This window comes from Piliocolobus tephrosceles, chromosome X, assembly GCF_002776525.5.
Source record: "Piliocolobus tephrosceles isolate RC106 chromosome X, ASM277652v3, whole genome shotgun sequence".
NCBI classification, from domain to species: Eukaryota; Metazoa; Chordata; class Mammalia; order Primates; family Cercopithecidae; genus Piliocolobus; species Piliocolobus tephrosceles.
In genome coordinates this window covers 88,962,374-88,986,585 of record NC_045455.1, presented here as the reverse complement: position 1 = coordinate 88,986,585, position 24,212 = coordinate 88,962,374, and positions in this window count along the sequence as shown.

Genomic DNA, 24,212 nt, shown 5'->3' with positions numbered 1-24,212 from the left:
TTTTTCTTCCTTTGTTTGATGGGCAATCAATTCAAGCGTGTGCACTGGGTACATGTGGGGGTACCCGTAATTGGGGAGTGTGCTGTATTAGAGGGTGTTTTGTGAACACCAGTTAGCAGAAAAAAGAATACCCAACATGCACACGCCACTTTATGGATTTGCAAAGCATTTCCACACACATTACCTTTACTCTTTACTTAACTTCTCTGTCTCTCAGTTTGCCAAGCTGTGAATCAGGATAATAATACTTTCCTCATGGTGGTGAGATATTGTATAGAAAGCTCCCAACACAGGACCTGATGCACCATCAGTCCTTAAAAATTGGGTTAGTGTTTCCTCATTGGATCCTCTATTTCCCAATGTCTCCACACTGTTCCTCCATATCCTCTCCAAGCCCTGGTCACAGAAAGCGGAATTCCCCTTCCTCACTCTGCCACGGACAGCTTCCTCCACACAGCTGCCTTGCGCTGGCTTTCCCCAAGGACATGTGTATTAGTCCATTTTCACAGTGCTGATAAAGACATATCTGAGACTGGGTAATTTATAAAGAAAAAGAGGTTTAATGGGCTCACAGTTCCACATGACTGGGGAGGCCTCACAATCATGGTGGAAAGCAAAAGGCACATCCTACATGATGGCAGACAAGAAAGAATGAGAGCCAAATGAAAGGGGAAATCCCTTATAAAATCATCAGATCTCGTGAGACTTATTCACTACCATGAGAACAGTATGGGAAAAACCACCTCCATGATTCAATTATCTCCCACCAGATCTTTCCCACAACAAGTGGGAATTATGGGAGCTACAATTCAAGATGAGATTTGGGTGGGGACACAGTCAAACCATATCAACATGGTTTCCCCAGCCACCCTCCCAGGAAGACAGGATGCTGGGCTGGTGTTCTGGGCTTTGGATGCCAGGCGTCTGGTGACCTCACCCTCTGGCCTGGCCCTCTGGCGTCCCCTGAAGATGCTCTTGCTCACCAATGATGGCCTATGTCACTCCTAGTTCTTACCTCCACCTAAAGCCATGCCGAGTTGCTGGAGGAACTCATGGCTTTTCATTTCTGTCCTCGACTCCTCATTCACTCAACTCTTTGCCACCCTCTGCATGTGGTCATGGAATTGACCACAGAATTCCAGGTTCCAGTTCTGTCACTCCTGAAACTTGAGTCCCTTCATGGGAAGTCCCTGGCCCTGCCCCATTTCAGCCCCTGAGGACTCCTGCCCTGACCCCAAGGCCCACCCCACCAGCACACTCCACTTATCTGCATGTCCTTGCTCAGCCAGCCCTCGGTTGGGGTTGGTCACTCCAATTGCTCTTGTGCCAATGTTCTTAGCTCTCCAGGTCAAGGATGTCCCCAAGTCCATCCTTCTCCCAGTGCCCCCCACCACACCCTGGCAATCCATTGACTTTCCCATTAGTCCATCTTCATAGTTTCTGCTCATATTCTCAGTGCTGTGCTTTGAGGGAAATCACCCAACTGTGGAGCTGGGTTTGTTGTCTCCAATCTCAGGTTAGCCTTCTGTGGATTACCCTACCCATTGGAGTTTGTTCAGAGAAAGAGGCAAATTTCCAGTTTTTCTTGTATTTACTTCTTTGGGAAACCAGCCTCATATGGAGGTAAAAGGATGAAGCTGGGAGTAGGAGCCGGTTTTGGAGCCTGGCTCTGTCACATTGTAGATGTGGGAACACAGACAAGGCCTTTATTTCTCTGAGCTTGGTTTTCTTATCTGTAAAATGAAGCTGTTGGATCGAATAATTTTTAAAAATATGTTCCAGCTCCATAATGCCAAAATTCTAAGAATTTTGATAGAAAATTCTTGTAGGTTCCTAGTTTCTTTAGCATCTGCTTTGTCCTATTTTTCATCCATATAAAGGGAATTTTACCTCTAGTGACATGAGTCATCTCTCAGTCATCCATGGGGAAAAGGAGATGTCTGGTGGTGACAACAGTACTACTAGCTGAGGTGGAGGTCCCATCTCCTGAGGGAAAGAAGGAACTTTGGGCTTCAGGGTGGCGCAGTCTGACCCACTGAGGTGGCAAAAGAGACTGAGGGGTCCTCAGCAGGTGTCCCCTCCTGTCAGGGGCCCTGAGCTGAGCACTACAGACATACCCAGATATACCCCGTTTTCATGCTGCTGATAAAGACATACCCCAGACTGGGAAGAAAAAGAGGTTTAATTGGACTTACAGTTCCACATGGCTGGAACTCAGAATCATGGCAGGAGGTGAAAGACACTTCTTACATGGTGACAAGAGAAAATGAGGAAGATGCAAAAGCAAAAACCCCTGATAAACCCATCAGATCTCATGAGACTCATTCACTACCACGAGAACAGTATGGGTGAAACCACTCCCATGATTTAAATTATTTCTTACTGGGTTCCTCCCATAGCCACGTGAGAATTATAGGAGTATAATTCTTTTCTTTTTTTTTTCTTTTTCTTTTTTTTGTTTGTTTGTTTGTTTGTTTGTTTTGTTTTGTTTTGTTTTTGAGATGGCATCTCTCTCTGTCACCCAGGCTGGAGTGCAGTGGCAATGGGAGTATAATTCGAGATGAGATTTGGGTGGGGACCTAGAGCCCAACAGTATCACCCAGGGTACATCTGCTATCCAGGTGCCAAAATGAATGGAAACTGGACATGGTTCATCAGCACAACACAAGACTGTCAAAATTGACACACCTGGAACTTTTTTTTTAAGAGACAGGGTCTCACTCTGTTTCCCAGGCTGGAGTGCAGTGGTATGATCTTGCCTCACTGCAACCTTGACCTCCCAGGCTCAAGTGATCATGTCACTCAAGCTACCCTTGACTAGCTGGAGCTACAGCTGTATGCCACCATGCCTGGCTAATAGTTTAGTTTTTGTAGAGATGGGGTCTCACTGCATTGCCCAGGCTGTTTTTGAATGTCTGGGCTGAAGGAATCCTCTTGCCTCAGCCTCTTGGAGTGCTGGGATTACAGACGTGAGCCACAGCACCTGGCCCACACCTGAGTCTTGCTGTTGTTTTCCATCCATTTCCCTGTCATGGTGTTTCATTTTGTATTACAGGGTCCTTGAGAGAAGAGCCTATGCTCACATTTGCTCTCTGTGTACCTAAGGGCTCAGTGAGTGCCACTGAATGAAGATACTGCTAGAAAATGCAAACACTCCAAGGGAAGGCACCTGCTTGACCCCTGAGTGCTGTTTCTAAATGAGATTTCTCACTTGCTAAACATCATAGCTACTTTCCAAAAAGGAAATGAATGGAACTCCATTTCCCTATCCTGTTCCAGGTGATTGAAGTTACATGACCCTGAAGAAAGTGCACACTTCAGGTAGCTTCCGAATGGCCTCCCCACTTCCTAAAATAAGATAAAATATAAAAAGCACTGGGACTGAAATAGCTGGCTTCTATCCAGGGGAAATGAAGGGCAGTTCAGCCTCCCTGCCAATGATGGATGCTGGCGGTTTTGCAAACTTCCTGTCTGTCCCCTGTGATGGAGTCCTTTGGGGCTGCCTTGCCAACTGGCTGGAGTTCAGGCTGTGTCTTCACAGGCATCAGTACTGAGAATATGAATGGCTTTGTGTGTTTAATAAAATAACCAGCTTTTAGAAAACTGAACAGCTTGGTTGTTTCACTAATGATACAAATCAATAGATCTTTTTGACTATAGAAATGGTCTTGACCCCTCACCTGCCAGTTTAAAATGATTTATTCCTTCTTTACTTCTTGTTTCTGTTCACCACGTCAAGCTTGGATATCATCCTAGCCTCTGCCCTTGAGAGCACGGCTGTGGACCTTGTTCCCGAACACAGACTACAGTCCCCGGGGGCGTGGGGAACAGAACCCGCTGAGGTCTGCACAAGGCCCTTGAGGAGTGCGGTTGCTCACAGGAGAGGGAGAGATGGGTTCTTAGTGGGAGAACCAGCACAGGGCACTGGGATGGGGCCAGGGAGTATGTGGGTAGCAGGTGTGGAACAGGTTATGGCACAAGTTTGTATGACTAAAGAAGATTCAAACTCCAGAAGGGTTTAGAGGGATTTCACGTCATTGCCTGCAGGTGGGAAGGGAAGGATGCTGATAGTGTGACGTGATGCTGAAGCAACACAACACCCTCACAAACACCCTCATAAGACTCAATTCCTGGTTGATGTTGCGGGAAGTCAGGGACCCCGAACGGAGGAACTGGCTGAAGCCATGGCAGAAGAACATAAATTGTGAATATTTCATGGACATTTATTAGTTCCCCAAAATAATACTTTTATTATTTCTTATGCCTGTCTTTATTGCCATCTCTGAACACAAATTGTGAAGATTTCATGGACACTTATCACTTCCCCAATCAATACCCTTGTGATTTCCTATGCCTGTTTTTACTTTAATCTCTTAATGCCATCATCTTTGTAAGCTGAGGAGGATGTATGTCACCTCAGGGCCCTGTGATGATTGCGTTAACTGCACAAATTGTTTGTAGAGCATGTGTGTTTGAACAATATGAAATCTGGGCACCTTGGAAAACGAACAGGATAACAGTGATGTTCAGGGAACAAGGGAGCCAACCTTAAACTCTGACTTCCAGTGAGCTGGGCGGGACAGAGCCATATTTCTCTTCTTTCAAAAGCAAATAGGAGAAATATCGCTGAATTATTTTTCTCAGCAAGGAACATCCCTGAGAAGGAGAATGCGCCCCTGAGGGTAGGTCTATGAACAGCCCCCTTGGAGGAGGCTGTCTTTTACAGTTAACGCCAAAAGGATGAAATAAGCCCCAGTCTCCTAATAAGTCTCCAGGCTTATTAGGACAAGGAAATTCCTGCCTAGTAAATTTTGGTCGGACAGGTTGCCTGCTCTCAAACCCTGTCTGCTGATAAGATGTAGTCAATGACAATGTGTGCCTGAGGCTTCATTGGCAATTTTAATTTCGCCCCATTCTCTGGTCCTGTGATCTCGCCCTGCCTCCATTTGCTTTGTGATATTTTACTACCTTGTGAAGCATGTGATCTCTGTGACCCACACCCTGTTTGTACACTCCCTCCCCTTTTGAAAATCGCTAATAAAAACTTGCAGGTTTTACGGCTCAGGGAGCGTCAGGGAACCTGCCGACATGTGATGTCTCCCCCAGACACCCAGCTTTAAAATTTCTCTCTTTTGTACTCTTTCCCTTTATTTCTCAGACCAGCCAACACTTAGAGAAATAGAAAAGAACCCATGATGAATATTGGGGGTGGGGTTTCCCCCGATAGGTTGGTCCTGACCAAGCCAGATGCTGGAAAGGACAATGCTCATCTGGCCATCCTTAGGTTGCCCCTTCTCAGGCAGGCAAAATACCAGCCAATTTCTTTCCGTTGGAGAGGGAAACTTGGGGAACACTTCAAGCTGCTTCATTCATAGTGGTGAGGTGTAGGGAGGACCCATGAGTGGCTTGGGACATCCAGCTCCCCAGTCTACCCTAAGAGTGTGAAGAGGGGAACAGAAGCAGAGGACACATTGTGCTTGACTTGCCCCCTCTTCCACTGGTATCTCTAGGGACCATGTCCCCCTTCCCCAATGTCTCCAGTGCCATCACATTGTCCTGCCATCCAATGGAGGGCTGGAGTTGGCTTTCTTACTTCTCTTGAGCCAGTCCCATTACCAGGAGCATGCTCAACTGTATTACTATTCTGACCCAGAAAATCAAGGGTGTCCTTATATACGGGGACTGGCTCCTTTACAACACAATCAATGCATTCTACTCACTACCACTAGCTAGTATTTCTGAAACGCTGCTTTTATGATGCAGTTGTTCCACTCAGAAATCTCTGTGACTCCTCTTTGAATTCCAATCTCCTTCGTCTGGCAGTCAAGACCCTCCAAAAGCCTGCCTCTGTCTTCCTTTCTCAGTACTGTGCTACACGAACCTCTTATTCCAGCTAGACTGGTCTCTTAACTGTCCCTTCACAGATGTGCATTCCTGCCTCTGTCACTGGGCATGCTCTCCCCTCCCAGTCACTGGCCATGAGCCAACTCTGGCTCATATTCCGAGACCCTACCCACCAGTTACTCTGTCTATTGTTTCCTCCTTGAGCATTCCAACTCATGGCAACTTTGTCCATCTGTGGAATGATGGAATGGACAGCATCTGTTAGTCATCAGACACTGCTGTCTTTGGTGTCATGTGTCTTGTTGCCATGGATGATTTAACTCCATGTGTATAATTCCTGCCCACCCTAACTAAACTGTATGTCCTCATGCCCTACTTCTTTGTTCCCCATGTTTCTACAAGAGTATGCACAGTAGATCCTCCAGGAAGCTGGTGGAATAAATGATTAAAAGGCTGAGATCTCTTTGCCTCTTCCTTCGGACCAGCCAAGTGAGTGACCAAAGCCCCCAAAGGCTGCTAGAAGGGAGAAGGTAGAAAGACATCTTCTGTCTGTGTACCTGGAGCAGCCCAGGAGGGTGGATGACTGGGTTGTGTTTTAGGCTGAAGAAGGTGGAGGTAGCTCACAGTTGAGCCGGGGCAGTCATGACTATTGTTCTACATGAGCACAGCCTCCTGTGAGTGCTCAGGGTGCACAGGCTGGGGACATGCCTGGGTATCTGAGTAAGAGAGTAGTTGTCCCCAAGGAAGGTTCTGGAGCTGAGCCAGTCAGCACGCACACTACAACTGCGACAGCCGCTGGGGCTCTTCTCCATAAGCAGTGGTGAATCACATTGAAGAGTGTCTTGTTAAAGGCAGACTTATCCCTCTACTCTGAAAATACAATCTGTCACTTCTGTATCAAACCAGCTGGTTCCCTAATAGCTACGGACAACATATTTTCCAGGAATGTGTCTTGAAATCTCCTTTGGCAAATGTCTCTAACTGACATTTCCTCATTGACTGTGCTGTATTCTTACACAGCAAAACTGAATTTCCCTTAGAAGTTGGCATGTAAGTTACTCTTATGTGGCGAAAAGGCACATGATGTGCCATGATGCATATGTCCTTATCACTAACGCGTTCACTCTGTTGGTTACTGAAATTGAAGAGGTTCTTACTCATTCCTGGAATTTGTCATTGGATCACAGAATAGGATTTTTCCTCTGAGAATGCAAGAGAGTAAGTCATCCTCCTGTTTCCAATTTCCTCCTTTTACTTAGTAAAATAATCCTTGATTTTAGCAGGACCCAAAACTTCTTGTCATGGATATCACATTTCTAGCTCCCTTTGGAGGTAGGTGTACTCACGTGACTAAGTTCTGGTCAATGAAAGGTAAATGGAAGAATCACATATGACATCAAATAAGTGCCTTTAAAGTAAGAAAGGGTGCTCTTCCTTTTCTTTCACTTCCTGCATACTGGAATGCCAGTATGATGCCTGGAGCTCAAGCAGCCATCTTGGATCATGAGACAACATGCTGCAGAAGGAGGGGCAGCTAGATAGAAGGAGCCTGGGTTCGCAATCAGTGGAAGCCAATATGCTAGCCTTGGACTTCATTCATAGGAGACAAACTTCTGTATTATTTAAGCCATTGGTACGCTGGGTAATCTGCTAATGCAGCCAATTCTAGTTTCATCTGTTTCCACCAGATCCTGTGAGCTGCACCTCCTGAATCTCTTGCCCTGTGGCCTTTGCTTAGACCTAGGCAATGGAAGGCATGGGCAAAAGAATGGAGGGTGGGAGGAGAGAGAAAGAGAGAGAGATTGATTTTTTCTCCCTTGCTCCCTCCTGCTTCAGTGCCTCAATACAGCAGAGTTTTCCTGTCTTCCTCTACAGCTCTTTCCAGGGGCGCTCTCCTTGGTGTCTCCAGTTCTCACTGGCTCTGATGACACTGTTTTTCTTCTTTTCCTATTTAGTAATGGCTTCCTATTATTGTTAACCTCTAGGAAGCTCAGTAACCTTTGTAGGTTTTCATAAGTGTGCCCATACCTCTGTAAATTGTCCTTTTGTTAACTTCCTTAAATATTTTATTAGAATTCAGCTTCCTGCCAGGACACTGACTGATAGACCAGTGAGGCAGGGACCAGCAGGAGGATTGTGTATCTTACCAGTCAGTGCCTTCCTGATCAATCAATGAATTTGTATTTTCTTGACTCTTAACTCTATGACCCTTGAGAAGCACACCTTGGAAGGGACATCCCAGTGACAATGGGTGACTACCCTGGGAGCTGTGTAAGCTTATCCTGTGAGTTCACCTGCTGGAAGACATGGTTCTTTTCTCAGAGTTTATAGTCTACTCAGGAACTGACAGGTACAGAGACAGGAATTTTCATGGGATGGAGAGAGTGACTCTACTGTCATTATTGGAGGAGAGCTAATATGCAGTTTAGTAGTGAGCAACAAGGTAAGAGACCTTGAAAACTAGGCAGAAAAAGTTGAATTTAATTGGGAGCAATGGAAGCCAGCAAATGTAAGGTGACATGATATAAAGTGATGTTCTATCAAAATATATTTGGCAAAGGCTGACTGGTTTGTTCTCCCTGCCTTCTGCTTTTCCACTATTTCTTACAAACCTTGTAACTGCTACTCGAACTAATTTTATAGATCTAGATGTGCTTCTGCTTTCATCAGCCCCCAATTGCTAAACCCACCCTCCTTTAGAATGATTTAAAAGGCCTTTTGCCAGCTCCAGCTATTCTCTAGTGCCATCTCCAGCCACTTCCATCCACCTACCTTTTGTGAAAGCCCCCATGACTGGTCATCATTTCCTGAGCACACCACACACATGCAAGCTTCTGAGCCTTTGCACGTGCTGTTTCCTTCAACCCAGCATGGACCAATAGAACTTTGTACCATGATAGAAATGCCCTGTGTCTATACTGTCTAATGTGGTAAACACTAGCCATAGGTGGGTATTGATCCCTTAAAATGTGGCCAGTGTGACTGAGGAGCTAAAATTTTAACATTATTTAATTTTAGCGTATTAAACTTAATTAAATAAATTTAATTTAAATATCAATGGCTACATGTGGCTAGTGGCTACCATATTGGACAGTGGCTAGTGGTTACCATATTGGACAGCACAACTCAAGACAACACATTTTCTGTTCTTCTCTCCCACCTTTCTCCATGCTGGGAATCTAGAAAATGTCCCTGTATCATCAAGGACAGGTTTAAATGTCATTGCTTCATGTTCACTTTCTGTCAACTCCTCCTCACCTCTGTGAGACTTTACTCCTTCAACTTTGCTCCCCTAGCACTTTACCCTTATAGGCTTCTATTCCTTCTTTTCTTCTGTAAGGGGGAACTTTCTCCTCCTTACATTTTAGTGTACAGTGCTGTTTGCAGGTTCGTAGATGAGCCATGCCCTCTTGCCTCTAGGCCTTTGCATATTGCTGTTGCCTCTGCCTAAAACACTACTCCATACACCTCTCCCCTGGCTAACTAATGCCTTGAGATTTCAGCTTAGACATTTCTTATTCCAAGAGGCTTTCCCTTATACCATTCCCTATCCAAAGACAAAATTAGGGCTCTTCCCTCCTAAGTATTCCCCTAGTGTCCTCCATTTATGAATCATAGTTTTCTACATTGTACTTGTGTTTTTAGCCTGCATTCCCCTCTGTAATATAAATCTCTTTGAATACAAGGACTGATTATTGTTCAAACATCTGTCACAGTATCTGGCACATACTGGGCTGAATATGAGTAAAATGCTCCTGTTGCAATGAGGTGGAGATTTTAAAAAGCGGGGTCACTGTCCATGGTCCTGAAATAGCTCAGCTGGGCTATTTCCTTCCAGCAAAGTAGAAATCAGGTTATGGGATATGTTGTGGTGAAAGGAGAGAGACTATGACATATGGGGGCGGGGGGAGAGAGAGAGAGAGACTCTAGAAAATGTTTTGCTGACATATCTAAATCATTATTGTTAGCAAGAGAGAAGCCACAACAGCCAGATATGGATGAAATGGTGAGCTCCTGAAAGAGAGAGATGTTTGTGTTTGCAAGTGTCAACTTGAGCAACACATTCACGCAGGCTGGCAATGCAGCCAAGCAAAAAGACTGTGGCTGAAGTCATATTCTCAGTTAGTTTTAAGTGATTACAGTTTGCCTTTGTTTTTATTTTCTGCTTAGAATATCTGTCCTTACACTGCCCATAACTAATGAGAACTTATGTCCCTCATGTTTCGTAATGTTTGTAGCTGATTTTCTGTGGGTGGTGTGTAACTTTGCCTTTGTCGCTTTCATCATGTCATTGATAGATAATTCAATGAGTATCAAGTCTCTCTCCTACTCTCTGGAATGCTATTTTACCCCTTTCTCAAAATGTTATCACCTTTTCTCCACTCCTTACTCTCAGCTGATGACCTTCTTATTCCACTGAAAAAATAGAAACAATAAGAAAAAAAATTCTTTGTATCCAAAAGGGCTTAGTAAAGGGGTGGGATTTTTTCAATGAGGGTTAGGGTTGGGGTGCCTTGGCACCCTTCCTTCCTGCTCAGGTTTGTGTACATGCCTCCTAAAGACCAATTTCTTTATTTATGCTCTGGAAAACATCTCCTGTCATCTATTCAAGGACTTTGCTCCTGCAGTTACACTGTGTCTGCATTGAACATTCTCCTTATATTGCTTTTCTGTGCTTACAAATGTGCTCTAATATTTTCCATCTTTTAGAAATCTTCCCTGAGCCTAGATCCCCTCTAACTACTACCCCACTTGTCTGCTGTCCTTTACAGAGACACTTGGAAAATGTTGCTATGCTTTCTGTCCCAATTTTTCTCTGACTCATTACTATCATTATTTTGCCCACCACTCTGCTAATATCCCTTGTTTAAGGACACTGGTGATCTGCACGTTGCAAATCCAGCATCAGCTCTCCATCCTCTTCTTTCTTGACCTATCACCACCATTTGATGCAATTAATCAACCCTGCCTTCTTAAAACACTTTCTTCACCTGAGTTTATTTATTCTATTTTCTGGTTTTCCTTCTACCTCACTGGGTATGCCTTCTCCATCTTCTCTACCAGACCCTTCTCTTCTTTCAAACCTCTAAAGGTGGGCTTCGTCTTTAGATATTTTTCTTTCTCTCTCTCTATTCACTCTCTTGTGATCTCATTCAGTTTCATGGCATTAGGTACCACTTACATGGGCCACTTCTCAAATTTAGTAGCCCCAGGCTTTCTTCTAAATAAAAGACACGTAGAACCCTGTGCCTCCTTGACATCTCCACTCATAAAACAATGGATGAGTAGGGTGAGTCCACATCCCAGTTTTCTTAGGATAGTTCTGACTTATGACCGTTATCCCTGTTTAAGTACTGATTGCACTTCTTTCATTTAAAACGGTCCCTGTTTAGACGATAAATTATATTACCACCTCTATTTGTTTCCTTTGGCTGCTAGAAAACAACTACCACAAACTTAGTGGCTTAAAACAGCATATATTTATTATTTTGCAGTTCTGCAGGTCAAAAGTTTAAAATGGGTTTCACCGGGCTAAATCCAATGTGTAAGCTGGGCTGAATTCCTTTATAGAGGCTATAAGGAAAAAATCCATTTTCTTGACTTCCGACTTTAAGAGGCTGCCTGTATTCCCTGGCTAGAGGCCCCCTTTTCTTCTTTAAAGCCAGCAGGTGCAGATTGAGTCTTTCTCACATCATATTGCTGACTCCTCTGCCTTCTTTCTCCACATTTAAGGACTTGATCATTTGGGCCCACTCAGATAATCTAGGATAATCTCCTTATTTTAAGGTATCTGATCAGCGACCTCAATTTCATCTACAACCTTAATTCTCCCTTGTCAAATAAAATAACATATTCACAGATTCTGGGGATTAGGACACGGACATCTTTAAGGGACCATTATTCTGCCTACCACAGCATCTAATAGGCTTTCCAAACTTAATATCCAATATTAATCCAATGTCCAGCATTGGCTCCTGGTTTTCCCAAAACTCTCCTAGCTCTGTGGTCTTTCCCATCTCAGTAAATAGTACACCATGTAGCCATTCACTCAGGCCAAAACTTTGCAGTCATTCTTGAATCTTTCTTGCACTCAAACTCCATATCCAAACTATCAGCAAATGCTGTATGCTCTACCTTTACCTCTAAGATGTAGATCAAATTCAGCTACATTTAATGCACCCCTCCAACCCATTATCATCTGCTATGGTTTGAATGTTTGTCCCCTCCAAAACTCATAATGAAATTCTGTTGCCATTGTGATGGTATTAAGAGGTGGGACATTTAAGAGGTTATTAGGTCATGAGGAGGGCTCCAAACTCATGAATGAATTAATGCCATTATCTTGAGAGTGGGTTCATTTTTGTTCAGCACTCTGTCTCCAGGGCCAAGAACGGTGCCTGTCTCAACAAATATGTGTCAAATAAATAAATGTTTCCGAAGTTCCACATATATTGACTTATCTTTGTCTCTGGGAACTTTGGGGTGGGTGTGTGGGAGGTGTCAGTCTATACACATCTTAGTTAAGTTTCCTGCTCAAAAATTTCCAGCAGCTTTCAGCCAGCTGGAAACAACAATAAATGCCCTTGGTATGATAATAATAATATCATGTTATTGTATCAATAATATCATATTATTGTTATTATTATTATTGTTATAACAATAATAAATGTAATTTTGGAGAGGCGTATCTGAAATTAACATTGTTAGCTGAATCTCACTCCTACCCTCATGGAATTGCTGACCCTTAAAGAAAGCTGACTATGTGCCAAGGACTCTTCTAAGATCTTTTCATACATTGATCATTTAATTCTCACAACAGCTTCAAGGGAGGGTGTGACTATTATCCCCATTTTATAGATTAAAAAACTGAGGCACAGAGAAGTTAGTGAGCCCTCAAAAGCCTCATCTCTAGGGAAGCAGTGGAGGCAGAATTTAAACCCAGCAGTCAGTTCTAAAGACTGAGCTATTTCTTACTGCAGTCCAGACCCTGGGGAGAAGGCCACATCTGCTCAGCAGTCAGCCGGCAGCCCTCACCTGTAATGGACACTAATTACTGATTTGCTCATCAGTTCTCAGGAAGAGGTTTGACCTGTATTACATGCAGACTGTGGTGAACCTTTTGTTAAATATACATCTCAAGCTGGGAAAATAGTGAGCTATTACTTCCTTTTAGAATGTAATATTGCAAATGTAGATCTTCCGATGTTTCTAGTTCTCACTTTTGAGATATGCTCTTAAAGGAGAGAAAATAAGGGACCAATACAGCCTTCTTTGACTCCAGGGATAGCTGGGAGTGGAGAATCTCCAGGGAACTGCATCCTGCTAACTTAAGCACAGGATTGTTTACCATGGGGAACAATTCTCATTCTTCAATGAAATTGTTTAGTAATGGTGCTGACCTCACTCAAGGTCATTAGCTGGATATTGCCTCTGGTTTGTGAATAGCTTTATTTTCTTCTGGACATCCATAATAGTGTGAATCAGGGAGGTTCATCATTTTTAAAATTATTCCTAGTTTTCATTGCATGGATAATCATTTGCTGTACTTAACACATAATGATTAATCACTGGGATGCAATGTGGTGTGGAAAGTGTGTGGCTTTAGTGCCATGTAGACTGGGAGTTCTTTTCTGTCTCTGCTACTTACTCCAGTGTAGTTTTGGGCAAGGCCATCAGCCTCTTGGAGTCTCCGGTTCTTCTTTCCTCCTTGTAGCTTTGCTGCGGGTATGAGGGATGATGAATGTTAAGCCCACCGCAGGGGCTTGATTGCTCTGACTGTTCGTATCAATACTATAACATGAACGAGAAGCCTTCCCAACGCGCCTGCCAAAGCTCTGACGGCCGCTCTCTACGTGCACAGGACGGTCACTATTCCCAGGTGAAAGGCAGGCCTCCTGAGGCCGGTGAAAGGGAGCAGGAAGACCGCAGCATGGCCCAGTGGTGAACAAGAAAATCGTATCTGTGCCTTCTGACCACTGCCTGAGCCTGTTTTGCATTGAGACCAGTGTCCTGGTGACAGTTTTCTTCTGCTGTGATGGGATCTCACACTCCTCCCTCTTTGATCTGTGGCCTGGGTTTGCGTGAAGAGGGCTGAGCTCGTGCAGGCTTCCATTGTACCCTGGGACGCACAGGTCGTGACCGTGCATGGGAAAACACCAACAGCTCTGCTCTTTTACTTTCTCCCAGAGTTGCTCAGCTGCCTGCCTGGCTGACCTTTAAAGCATTTTCCTACGAAGCCATGCCCTACGTGACATAAACCCTGGGACGCAGAGAGAAGCCGGAATCCGCCACCCTGAGCAGGCGCTGCTCGTGGGATGCCGGGGAAATGGCGCCCTCTGGTGTTGGCTCAACACCTGTGTTCAGCACCGGGAGGTGCCCAATTCCGCCTTGAGAGCCAAGTCTCTGCAAAGCAAACTTTATATGCAAAGTCTTGTTTGGCAGAAATCCTTTTCCACAAGAGGAAATCTCTGGGTGAAAAGCACTGTGCCTTTAATGAGAAGGAATCAGGTGGTTGTTGTTTTAATGGACTGAAGTGTTTGGCAGTTGCATCGCAAGCTCAGCATGGAAAAGTAAGAGCCCTACCGTGGGGAGAAGATGCTCCGCGTGCCCCAGTCTCTCTTTCTCTTTTAAACCTTTTACTTCAGTATCTCACGAAGTGCTTTAGAATAGCAGAAGCGATGCCCCTTTCCAAGTGTGACAACAGTGATATGCAGTTCCCTTTCCCTGGCGTGGTCCTGATGAGCTTCAGTCAGAGGAGGCGGCCCTCAGTGAACCGCCAGCCCGTTTACTGTTTTCTGAACTGCAGCAGTAGCATAAACTACCTGGAGTGACAGGGCCTCTCCCTCCTCTGGATGAATCATCCCACTGGATTCAATGAGAAGGGAATTGGGAGGCAGTACCTTTGGCTCTAGGACACTTAAATACCAAATCCCCTCACCCCTTTGCATCTTGCTAGCCCAGAAAAGACTTTAAGGTGATTGTCAGGCATTAGGCTATGAAACCATAGGTGGGGAAAGCACCGTTTATCAAAAGTGAACATATGGAACTGCTCCATTCTTTGCTTATACTGAAATCTCTCCATAACCGAGAAGAAAATGTGATTGAGACATAGATTCTTTCTCTGGGCTTTGTGGAATAAACCACCAGTCACCCTGTGGGTGCAGTTGTGGGCCAAAGTTTTGGAGACAGTGTTAAAGCATGACAATAAGCAGGTCTAATAATAGCCTTGGCATTAGACCCCACGGGATCACTGGCAGCCTCAATTATTCTAGTTCTTATTTTCTTTTGCACGGTATTAGGTGTAGTCGCCTTTGAATGCAGAGACTTTTAGCCAGAGAATTTGGATTTGCTCTTTCAAACCTGCCATACATTTCTTCCTCTCATCATGCATTGTACTGTATCTCATCTCAGAGGGTTCTGCTTGCTTCATTATTGTTGTCTGCTGTTCATTGCTAGCAGTAATCTAAGTCTAATGTACTTACTAATGAGCACAGCTTAGAAGTTCCACATGTAAAGATTTATAGGAGCGGTTGCTTCATTATCACCACTAAATATTCGTATATATATTCTCACTTGACACGTGTAGATGCAAAAATAATAAAAACTGTAAAGTGCTGTGAGATGTGAGGGAGAATAATGTTCATAAAGGGTAAGTTATGACTGCAGCTTAGACTTATAAAATGCTAGCCATTTGCAGGGTCACACAACAGCAAAGTGGTCCCAGAACCCAGGCTCCCAACTCCTGATTGTATAAGGCGCCCAGTGTGGAGTACTTGTCCTGAAAAACACATTTGCATGTCCTGCTAGTTGAATTGAGCATTTGCAAATAAATGGACCAGAATGTTCATTGTGTTATTATTTACAACAGTGAAAATTTGGAAACAATTCAGATGGCCAGCACTAAGAAAATGGTAAAATAAATGATGATACATTTGTACCAAGAATATTTTCTCAATATTATAAAAATATAATTATGTATCATATACAAGTAATTGCAATTATATATTTTATATAAATATTTAAAAATCATTTTTAGAGAATATCTAATGATCTGGTAGAACACTCCCAATATAATGTTGAATGAAATATCAGCATGTAAAACTAAATGCAGATAATATGATAGCAGTTTTGTTTAATGTATAAAATAAGAGAAGAAGGAATACATCAAATATTAACAGTGACTTTTTTTTTTTTTTTTTTTTTTTGAGGCCGAGTCTCGCTCAGTCGCCCAGGCTGGAGTGCAGTGGCCGGATCTCAGCTCACTGCAAGCTCCGCCTCCCGGGTTTATGCCATTCTCCTGCCTCAGCCTCCTGAGTAGCTGGGACCACAGGCGCCCGCCACCTCGCCCGGCTAGTTTTTTGTATTTTTTAGTAGAGACGGGGTTTCACCATGTTAGCCAGGATGGTCTCGATCTCCTGACCTCGTGATCCACCCGTCTCGGCCTCCCAAAGTGCTGGGATTACAGGCTTGAGCCACCGCGCCCGGCCAACAGTGACTTTTTTTAAGGGATAAGATTATGAGTTATTTTTGTCTCCTTTTGAAACTTTTCTGTATTTTACAGGTTTTCTACAATTTGCATGTCTTAATTAAATTTACAATTAGAAAAACATTTTTAAAATTTATTTCCAGCTATATTGAGAGATAATTGACAAGAATTGTGTAAATTAAAAGTGTACAACTTTGTGTTTTGGTGTACATATGCATTGTGAAATAGTCACCACATCAAGCCAATTAACATACCTACCACCTGACACAGTTATCATTTCCCTTTCTGTAAAAAAAAAAAAAAAAAAGTGTTTTGAAGAGAAAGGTACAGTATAATCAAGCCTTAATACCTCAAAAGAGATTTTTCTCAGTCTGGGTGCGGTGACTCATGCCTATAATCCCAGCACTTTGGGAGGCCAAGGCATGTGGATCACGAGGTCAGGAGATCAAGATCATCCTGGCTAACACAGTGAAACCCTGTCTCTACTAAAAATACAAAAAATTAGCCAGGCATGGTAGCAGGCACCCATAGTTTCAGCTACCTGGGAGGCTGAGACAGGAGAATGGCATGAACCCAGGAGGCTGAGAGCTTGCAGTGAGCCAAGATTGCACCACTGCACCCCAGCGTGGGCGACACAGTGAGACTCTGCCTCAAAAATATATATATATTTTTCTCAGACTGAGAAATAGCATTTACAAAGAACTTTGAAGAAATTCATAGAAATTGGAGCTATCTGCACAACTACTGTTGAATTATTAAATGACAAAACTTTAGCCTGAGTGAAGAAGACAGGTCAGCATCTTCTGTCTCTTACATTTTGTTCCATTACTTCTTTCTCCAAACAATATCCACTGAGAGCTCAGATGTTGTTGCTGTGTACCTGAGCTATTGTGTGTTGTAACAATGCAAACAAGGTCAAGAGAAGCTTCCCTTTCTATGTATGTGTGCATGTGTCTGGGGCTGTGCAGTGTCAAGCTGGCCTGGAGCCCCAATAGAATTGTTCAGCTGCAAAGCCGTTCCCTACACTAATACTCCACTCACTAGAAATAGAATAAACTGAAATTAATACAACCTCATGTTTTTGTATATAAAATAGAAAATATTTGTTGATAATACCCCATGGCAAAAAATACCATATGGTATAAAATAGTACCATCAATTTGAACTTCAGCTGACAGTAAGTTTCAAGTGCCATAAGCCTTCCATTGAATCATCTCATATCTGGGAATTTATGCAAAAGAAAAAAGTAAAAAAGAAGAAGAAACAGCTACATGCCTAAAGACTTTCATTTCTAGATTATTTCAAACAGCATAAAAATGGAAGCAACAAGAAGTTCCAAGAAGAGAAGGATTTGTAATAAAAGTAAAGCACAATGGAAATGATACTGTAACCATCCAATGGGTTCATTTTTGCCCACTGCCCAGATAGACCCAATTTGTCAAGACAGGGGAATTGCAATAGAGAAAGAGTTTAATTCATGCCTAGCTATCTGAATGGGAAACCAGGGTTTTATTATTACTCAAATCCGTCCCCCGCAAAATTCAGAGACTAGGGTTTTTCAAGGACAGGCAGGTAGGGTGCCAGGGAATGCTAATTGGTTGGATCAGAGATGAGATCACAGGGAGTCAAAACTGTCCTCTTGTGCTGAGTCAGTTCCTAGCTGGGGGCCACAGGACTGGTGGCGGGTCCAGGTGGAGCTATGGGTCATCAGAAATGCAAAAACCTGAAAAGACATCTTGAAAGGCCAATCTTTGTTTCTACAGTAGTGATGTTATCTGTCAGGAGTAAGTGGAGAATTTGCAAATCTTGTGACCTCTGGAAAAATAGCTGGTAATCATTTATGTCTACAGTTTAGCAGAATTCAGGCTCCTCTCATCCTCCTAACCTGGTGGCCTTCCATTAGCTTTATGAAAGTGGTTTAGTTTTGGGGGAGGACTATTATCATTTAAACTATAAACTAAATTCCTCTCAAAGTTACCTTGACCCAAGCCGAGGAATGCCTAAGGAAAGCTTGGAGGTTAAAAGCAAGATGGGAATTGGTTATATCAGATCTCTTTCACTGTCAACTTTTCTCCCTGTTATAATTTTCACAAAGGCAATTTCAATATTATGAAGTAAAGCAATACAAAGAAATGTTTGTGGTAGAACATTAAAAATTGAGAACATTAAAAGGTTTTTAATTTTTTATGAATGTCATATTAAATACATGCAGAAAAAAACTATTTTGTTAGAATGGTAGGATTGTAGATTATATTCTATTTTCCGGGGATTTTTTCTTCATACTAAAAAAAAGATGAAAATTGGGTTTTGTCAGATCACCTCCTGTTGGTGATCATTTTTGGAGACAGATTGCTTGAGTTCACAAGCCTGGTTCTACCACTTTCCAGCTGCATGACCTTGGGCAGTTTACTTAACCTCTCTAAGCCTCTGTTTTCTCATCTGCAAAATGGAAGATCATGAAAGTGTCTGAGCGTGAACCCCAGATATCTGAGACGGGTCTCAGTCAATTTAGAAAGTTTGTTTGCCAAGGTTAAGGACATGCCCATGACACAGCCTCAGGAGTTCCTGATGACACGTACCCAAGGTGGTTGGGCTACAGCTTGCTTTTATACATTTTAGGGAGACAATACATCAATCAATGCATGTAAGATTTACATTGGCTCGATATGGAAAGGCAAGACAACTGAAGAAGGGGCTTCCAGGCCATAGGTAGACTTAGACATATTCTGATTGACAGTTGGTTGAAAGAGTTATTATCAGTAGAAAGGAATGTGTGGGTTCAGAGAAGGAGTTGTGGAGACCTAGGTTTTATCATGCCGATGAAGCCTCCAAGTAGCAGGCTTTGGAAAGAATAGATCGTAAATGTTTCTTATAAGGTTTAAGGTCTGTGTTGATGTTAATGCTAGAGTATAACATGAGGCAAGCTCAACCTCCACTTCCCATCATGGCCTGAGCTCGCCTTTCAGGTTAATTTCTAGAGCACCCTAGCCGAGGGGGGAGTCCACTCAGGTGGTTGCGGGAGGGCTTTGAATTTTATTTTTTGTTTACATGAGTTTTGGAAAGAAACAAAGTAACTGTTCACATCTCCCAGGGTGAACTGAATGGTGAAGTTTCTGCCACAAAATTTTGTGGAGAAACACACTGAACCCTAAGCTGTGGGAGAGGCCAACATCAAAGGTTCAGGCAAAGCTGCAAGTAGTGGTGGAATCCTAGTCGATCAGCCAGAGAAAAGGATCTAAAGGCATTATCGACTCCAGGAAAAGGTCTAGATCCTGCCCAAGAGCAGCAGGATGCACCTTTCAGGGCAGGGAGCAATAAGTTGAGAGGAAGCGACGGTGGTCCTGGGGCAAGGGCCTAATGTAACTACCCAATGAGTTCACCTTCCCCACTGCCTAGACAGAGCTGATATATCAAGACATGGGACTTAAAATAGAGAAAGGGCAATTCGTGCACAGCCAGCTGTGAGGGAGACTGGAGTTTTATTATTACTCAAATCAGTCTCCTTGAGCATTCGGGGGTCAGAGTTTTTAAGGACCACTTGGTGGGTAGGAGGGAACCAGTAAGCCAAGAGTGCTGATTGGTTAGGTAGGAGATGAAATAATAGGCAACTGAAGCTGTCCTCTTGAGCGTGAGTCAGTTCCTGGGTGGGGGCCACAAGAACAGTCCAGCCGGTTAATCCATCTGGGTGGGGCCGGCTGATCCATCAAGAGCAGGGTCTGCAAAATGTCTCAAGCACTGACCTTAGGAGCAGTTTAGGAAGGATCAGAATCTTGTAGCCTCCAGCTACATGACTCCTAAACCATACTTTCTAATCTTGTACCTGATGTTAGTAGTCTAGACCCCAAGCAAGAAGGAGGCTTGTTTTTGGGAAAAGGCTGTTATCGTCTTTGTTTTAAACTATAACCTATAAACTAAGTTCCTCCCAAAGCTAGTTCAGCCTACACCCACGAATGAACAAGGACAGCTTGGAGGTTAGAAGCAAGGTGGACTCAGGTTAGCTCTCTTTCACTGTCTCAGTCGTAATTTTGCAAAGGCGGTTTTACCAGCACCAACTTTCTTTTTCTTTCTTTTCTTTCTTTCTTTCTCTCTTTCTTTCTTTCTTTCCTTCTTTCTTTCTTTCTTTCTTTCTTTCTTTCTTTCTTTCTTTCTTTCTCTCTCTCTTTCTTTCTTTCTTTTTTTCTTTCTTTTCTTTCTTTCTTTCCTTTCTTTCTTTTTCTTTCTTTCTCTCTTTCTCTTTTCTTTCCTTTGCCTGTACATCTATCTATCTATCTATCTATCTATCTATCTATCTATCTATCTATCATCTATCTATATCTCTCTATCTGTATATTTCAAACACATTTTAAAGTAGAAAGAATGATATAACAAACCCTTATGTACCTATTACACAGCTTTAACAAAATGAGTGTTTCATCTATTATTGCACCCGTATCCCTCACCCTGGATAATGTTGAAGTAACAATTTTATCACCACATCTGTAGGTACTTTCATATGTATCTCTAAAAGATACAGGCTCTTTTATTTAATATAACCACAACACCACTATCTTACTTTGAAAGTTAGCAGAGGACAGATTGGAAAGGCTGGGCTCGGTGCCCTACCCAACTTAACCAGTGATTCCACTTTTATCTGTTTCCACTACTGGGCTTCTAGAGCAGTACAATATGGAGAAAGCATTCTGGGCCAAAATAAAGGACTCCTGGGGAGAGGTTCCTTTGCAGGTCAGGGAGGCCTCTGTGCAAAGATATGGGGAGGTGGGAGAGTGTGGGATACAGGCTCAGGGACCCCATTCCCTGCTTCCACCTGAGCTCAGAGTAGCCATGACCCTCAGACACATTATCTGCAAAGTGAGGACAGCACAGGTCTTTGCAGGGATGTAGTGAAATTTAGTGAACGCAACTACACCTAGCCCATATTGGGTATTTACATACATTAGTTGAATATGATCTAAATATATCTGCCAAACTGATAAACTGCCATATTAAGAAGCTTGCAAGATATTATTTTTCAGGAAATTTGGAAAACTATATACCCTTTCTGCATATTTGTGCATGTTAATTTACATACATTACCATGTGGCTTTCCCATGACCTAATTCTAAGCCTACAAAGAAACTAATCTATGGTAAATAAGTTTCCGGTGCAGGGTTCAGAGTCACCGAGCCAGCTGGGCAGTGGCATGCTTCAGCAACCAAGGGCCATCTCCTAAGAAATGAGTCTCCTGAGTACCTTGCCAGAGGTGAAGAGATGAAGTGACAAGTGTTCTAGATCCTGAGAATGTTTGGTGGACCTCGGGATGGGATTCTTCCCAAATGCAGATTTTTCTTTTCATTGGATTTTCAGAAACATTTTGAAGCGCAACCCACAGTGACTTCATCTGCATAACCTCAGGGCATAGAGCTCTCTTCTTCCAGGAGAGAAGTTCAGTGACATCGTTTGTGGAGATGGATTTGCCACAGCGTGGCAAAGAGAAAAGATGGGAGGCGAGAGCCCCGGTTTGCTTCGTTCTGATGTTTGTTGTGAGCAGAAAGAGAGGGGGTGAGGGTGCCGCATGAGGGCGTTCGGGTCACCAGGAGGGCAGTACAGCCCATGTCCTGGAGGGCCTATCTGTCTTCTGCTGAAACATAGCTGAGCTCAGCTGAGACAAACAATACCCCTTCATGTGTCTGAGTTTCCTTCCCCTGTTAGCTCTCTGGCGGAGGCGGCCGCACAAATGGGGCTCTCTGGATTTTTCGCTGGCCTCCAGCTTCCAGGGGAGCCATTCTTCATCCCCTGGCGTAATGGGCTGTGACTTCTGCCGGATGAAACTGCCGTTGCTTCCCAGGTCACCGGAACAAAATCTGGCTCTTGGGCCAGATGAACCGTCACTTTCCACTGCCCGTTATTCAAACAGGAATGGCATATTTGCCTGGAGCTTGTCAGTGCTGTGTTTTCACGAAAGGAATTTATTTTATCCTCTGTTGTCATGGAGCTGTGGAAATAGGAACCTTCACATGGGGCGTGCACAGGGGAGACCACAAAGTCAGGAAGTGGTTTGAGCGGACGGCTCCTCTGACATTCCAATTCAGGCTCAGGAGGGCGCCTGCTTCTAACTCAGTCTTCATAGAAATCACGCCCCACAGACGGGCTCCGACGTGTCAAACCTCACCAATGTTCTCGCCAGCCTGGAGTAGGCCCACCCCCACTGCCATAGGCCCTTCTTCCCTTTTTCTCATCCCTCACCCTCATTTCCCTCAGACACACTCCATTGCATTTGACTTTTGGTAAAGAAATTTTCAGTGGGGTCTCAGATTCCAAAGGGCTGTGGCTCCCTGATACTAAAGGAGCCCCCATGTCTCTCTAACCTTTTCTCAAACCAGAGACAAAATGAGAATTCCAAACTCCTCTCTGGATCCTTGGACAATTGAAATAGTTTACATAATACAGATTCCTAGGAGCCAGTGGTGGTAGCAGAGTTCTCTGTCTTGGGAAAGGAGGGTACAACTTGTCACCCTTGGGGACTCTTCTCTTATTCTCAAAGGGCAGTCATGTCACAGTATACAAGGAGAAAAGTGGCAGCAGCTCTCCCATGCTCAGGTCCAGAACAGATCAGACCTAAGTCCAAGGCCACTCTCTGTTCCCACGTTTTCTTTCTTTTTTTTTTTTCATTTTTTATTATACTTTAAGTTCTAGGGTACATGTGCATAACGTGCAGGTTTGTTACATATGTATACTTGTGCCATGTTGGTGTGCTGCACCCATCAACTCGTCAGCACCCATCAATTCATCATTTATATCAGGTATAACTCCCCAATGCAATCCCTCCCCCCTCCCCCTTCTCCCCTCCCCATGATAAGCCCCAGTGTGTGATGTTCCCCTTCCCGAGTCCAAGTGAACTCATTGTTCATTTCCCACCTATGAGTGAGAACATGCGGTGTTTGGTTTTCTCTTCTTGTGATAGTTTGCTAAGAATGATGGTTTCCAGCTGCATCCATGTCCCTACAAAGGACGCAAACTCATCCTTTTTTATGGATGCATAGTATTCCATGGTGTATATGTGCCACATTTTCTTAATCCAGTCTGTCACTGATGGACATTTGGGTTGATTCCAAGTCTTTGCTATTGTGAATAGTGCCGCAATAAACATACGTGTGCATGTGTCTTTGTAGTAGCATAATTTATAATCCTTTGGGTATATACCCAGTAGTGGGATGGCTGGGTCATATGGTACATCTAGTTCTAGGTCCTTGAGGAATCGCCATACTGTTTTCCATAATGGTTGAACTAGTTTACAATCCCACCAACAGTGTAAAAGTGTTCCTATTTCTCCACATCCTCTCCAACACCTATTGTTTCCTGATTTTTTAATGATTGCCATTCTAACTGGTGTGAGATGGTATCTCATTGTGGTTTTGATTTGCATTTCTCTGATGGCCAGTGATGATGAGCATTTTTTCATGTGTCTGTTGGCTGTATGAATGTCTTCTTTTGAGAAATGTCTGTTCATATCCTTTCCCCACTTTTGGATGGGGTTGTTTGTTTTTTTCTTGTATATTTGTTTGAGTTCTTTGTAGATTCTGGAAATGAGCCCTTTGTCAGATGAGTAGATTGCAAAAATTTTCTCCCATTCTGTAGGTTGCCTGTTCACTCTGATGGTAGTTTCTTTTGCTGTGCAGAAGCTCTTTAGTTTAATGAGATCCCATTTGTCAATTTTGGCTTTTGCTGCCGTTGCTTTTGGTGTTTTAGACATGAAGTCCTTGCCCGTGCCTATGTCCTGAATGGTACTACCTAGATTTTCTTCTAGGGTTTTTATGGTATTAGGTCTAACATTTAAGTCTCTAATCCATCTTGAATTAATCTTCGTATAAGGAGTAAGGAAAGGATCCAGTTTCAGCTTTCTACT